Genomic DNA, 4077 nt, shown 5'->3' with positions numbered 1-4077 from the left:
TCTTAACAAGAAAAAGGTTTTGTTGGAAAAAATCTAGTTTGTTTTCTGTGAAAGCGAAAAATTAAAATTTAAAAAATCAAGTCAGTTTGTGATATTTATAACAATAAACATTTCCTGAAAAATATCTATGCTTTGTGCAAGACAGATCCTAGACGTTCCCAAATTTCAACCGAACGACTTTCTCTACTATTCTCGTACCACGAATCGCTTTGAGTGTGAGCTCGAACAACCACGAATCAAATACAGAATCAAAAAATATAGTTTCGAAACCCAATTTTCGTAAGTCGAGTCCATAAATATAAAATAGAAATATTTACATGATTAATATGGAAATATAATTAAAATTAGTCATGCAATTTAGTTGAGAAGTAGTTAATTAAAACTCAGGAACTAAATTGTAAAAGTTCATATACTATTAAATTTTAATTAAGAAAAGATTTGGAGACCTAGATTGCAATTATCAAAAGATCAAAATGGATAATAAACCAATTAGGTATGGGTTAATGGATGGTAATGATGATGCTCACTTAGTTTAAATTAATAGATAAATTGATATAATAAAACATAATTAATCTAATTAATTATGATTAACTAAAGGTTAATTATGTATATATAGCATTGTTGTGGAAAGAAAGATTATATTATCATCTACTTCCAACGTCCTTAAGAAAAAAATAGGAGAAAACTCCATTTTGAGGGTAGCATTCGACCAAACAAAAATTATAAGGTAGCAAGATAAAATTCTTGAAATTTTTATAGATTTATGATTACGGGAGATTGATTTAGCTAGCGATGTATTAATTTGTTCAATTGCTAAGTTTTTAGTAAGTTGTCATTGTAGAGAAATTGATGAATTAGACTTGGATTTGATAAGTATTAAGCTTAGATAATGAAAAGACTAGACTGTAAAAATAATAAAGCTTGTTAGATAACTTTTTAACATGAAAGACCAAATTGAATAAATTGAAAACCTGTCATGAAATTATGCTATAAATAGAAAGTATAGGGTCCTTAATGAAAGAATGTGAAATCAAATTTTAATCCAATGCTAGATATAAAAAGATATGCGTGTCCTGAGTATAACAACTAAATTGAATAAAATTGAAAAATATGCATGGCTATGTATTTGAACGTGAATTGGATGAAATATGAAATTATTTTATTTATTTAATCATCATATGTAGCTAAAGACGATGTTGAGTCGTCGAGAAGGAAAGGAAAATGAGAGTTGCCGACAAGTGACGAGAGGATTCAGTTTGTACTTTTATGGTCCAAGATCGTTGCATTTGTATGCATATTTATATTAATTTTATGATTGAGAATGTGATAAGCCATAAAAGTAACATGTTTTTAATCCCATTCTTGATGCGTTTTTGGATTATTTATTATGCAAATTAGTGAATTTGATGCTCCTAATCCTATTTATTATGCAAATTAGTGAATTTGAGAGCAAAATGAGCGAAAAACAAGCCAAAATCAGACGAATAGAGTTGTTTTCAGGATCCACATGGCCTGGGCATTTTCACATGGGTTGGCCACATGCCCGTGTAAACCACACGAGCTGGCCACACGCCCGTGTCAATTTCGCACCCTGTTTCTCAAACACACGGAAACACCTAATTTTTAGGCTTTCTGAGAATTCTAAAGTCTATAAATAACAATTAGAAGAAGACCTAAAGGAGCATTCAGAGAAGATTGAAGAAATTACTCGAAGAACACCATTAGAGTCAACTTAGAAGCAGATCTCCTTCAGGATTGAAGATCTCCTTTTAACTTCTTTTGAAGTTTTAGTGAATTTCTTTATGTCTTGTGGGTTTTCTGTCTTTGAGATGTTTTCATTTAATATTATGAATTAAATTCCTTAGAGACCTAGGGAAGATGAAACCTATGATGAATCGTATTATTTGATTTCTGAATTACATGATAAATACTTGATTCTTGTTTTCAATTATGTACGCTTATTTCGTGTTTTAATATTTTTAGGATATTAATTCATGTTTAATGTGCTTATTTCAGTGGAGCAAAAGTCCCTATTTAAGAGTAGATCTAGCATAATTGAGTGGAGTTACATGCAAGCCTAGAAATAGGACAACATAAATCTGCCGGATTAGAGTCAAATCTAATAGGGAAAACCATAGATCGAGTTAATGAGACAATAGGGGTTTTAATTAGAAAGAGATTTCAATTAATCAACCTAGAGTCAATTGTTCTTACTCTCGAAAGAGATATTAACATAATTTAGGAATTTCTACGGATCAAGACACAAATGAATAAATCATTTAATTTAGATTCAGAATAATAGGTGGAGTCTAGGTGTATTCTTTCCTGGGTATTCTATCTTATTGGTTTTATTCGATTATTTTCTTAATTCATTCTCTGTTGCGTTCTTAGTAATTAGTTTAGTTAATTTTAGATTAAAAACAATCACTTCAATTTATCGGCTAAATAATAGAAAAACGGTAATTACTAGTACTTTTAGTCCTCATGGATACAATATTCCCTACTCACCATAGCTATACTATTGTTCGATAGATGCGCTTGCCTTTATTGTAATTATAGTTAGTTTAGTGATCATCAAGTTTTTGGCGCCATTGCCGGGGACTAAAATATTAGGAACACTCGATTTTTATTAATTTAGCCGTTTATTTTCATTGCATTTTTTTAGTTTAATTTTTGGTTTTTTTTAATTTTTATTTTATTTGCTTCTGGCAGGTTTCTTTAGTTTATGACTAGAAGAAACTCGTCGGGACCATTAGTATTTGATAGTGAAATGGAAAGTAAAGCTTGCAGAAACGGTAGAGAAGATAGGCAAAGTCGACAGAGTATAGTGGAAGAGCAAGAGGACGTTATTATTATCACTGAGGAGATGAGTGATAATTAGAATAATCAGCTACCTCCTGTGGTTGCTGCGAATCCCGCAAATCAGAATTCTGCTCCTAGTACTATGTACGATTATGCCAAGCCTACTCTAGCTGAGGCTGAATCGAGTATTGTGAGACTCACCATTGCTGCGAATAATTTTGAACTGAAGTCGAACACTATTCAGATGATTCAACAGTTTGTTCAATTTGATGGTTTGCAAGACAAAGATCCAAATACTCATTTGGCTAATTTTCTGGAAGTCTGTGACACTTTCAAGATAAATGGCGTTTCTGACGACGCCATTCGCCTACATTTATTTCCCTTATCGTTGAGGAATAAAGCTAAACAGTGATTGAACTTCTTACCACGAGGTTCTATCACTACATGGGATCAAATGACCGAGAAATTCTTACTGAAGTACTTTCCATCGGCTAAGACAGCTAAGCTGAGTAATGATATCTCTTCCTTCGTGTAAATGGAATTAGAGACCCTATATGATGCATGAGAGAGGTATAAGGATTTATTGAGAAGGTGTGCCCTCACCATGGGTTACCTTTATGGCTACAGTTAAAACCTTCTACAACGGTTTGAAGCCCTCAACTAGACAGTTGATTGACACAACAGCCGGTGGTACATTGAATAATAAAATACCTAAAGTGACTTATAAATTTATAAAGGAGATGTTACTGAATAATTATTAGTGGTAAGTCATGAGGACAAAGCTGATAAAAGCAGCCAGTGTTTTCAACTTAGATGCGGTCACCATGTTATCGAATCAGGTAGAGCTTTTAAATAAGAAAATTGATAGTTTATATGGTTCTATGCAGGTACATCCGGTGATGTAGTGCGATACGAATGAATGATGGATGAACAATCCAGAATGTTTACCCTATGGTCATCATGTTATTGAATCAGGTAGAGCTTTTAAATAAGAAAATTGATAGTTTATATGGTTCTATGCAGGTACATCCGGTGATGCAGTGCGATACGAATGAAGGATGGATGAACAATCCAGAATGTTTACCCTATGGTCCTCGCACAGAGAACGAACAAATCAACTATATGGGTAATAATTCTAGACCTCAAAATAATCATTACAGTAACACCTATAATGCAGGGTGGAGGAACCATCCCAATTTCTTTTGGGGTGGTCAAGGAAACCAGAGATCACAACCTTTTCCAAGCTTTCAATAATCTTACCAATAAGAGAAAAAG

General features: G+C 32.7%; 1 non-coding gene across 1 annotated transcript; it reads right to left on the bottom strand.

Moving 5' to 3' along the window:
* Positions 1–3304: 3304 nt before the first annotated feature.
* On the bottom strand, positions 3305–3413 carry LOC128032903 (small nucleolar RNA R71). Its single transcript, XR_008189243.1, has one exon. It is a non-coding gene; the product is annotated as a small nucleolar RNA R71 (small nucleolar RNA).
* Between the last annotated feature and the right edge of the window lie 664 nt (positions 3414–4077).

The sequence above is a fragment of the Gossypium raimondii genome, chromosome 9, assembly GCF_025698545.1.
Source record: "Gossypium raimondii isolate GPD5lz chromosome 9, ASM2569854v1, whole genome shotgun sequence".
NCBI lineage: Eukaryota > Viridiplantae > Streptophyta > Magnoliopsida > Malvales > Malvaceae > Gossypium > Gossypium raimondii.
This window is presented reverse-complemented; position numbering and strand designations above follow the sequence as displayed.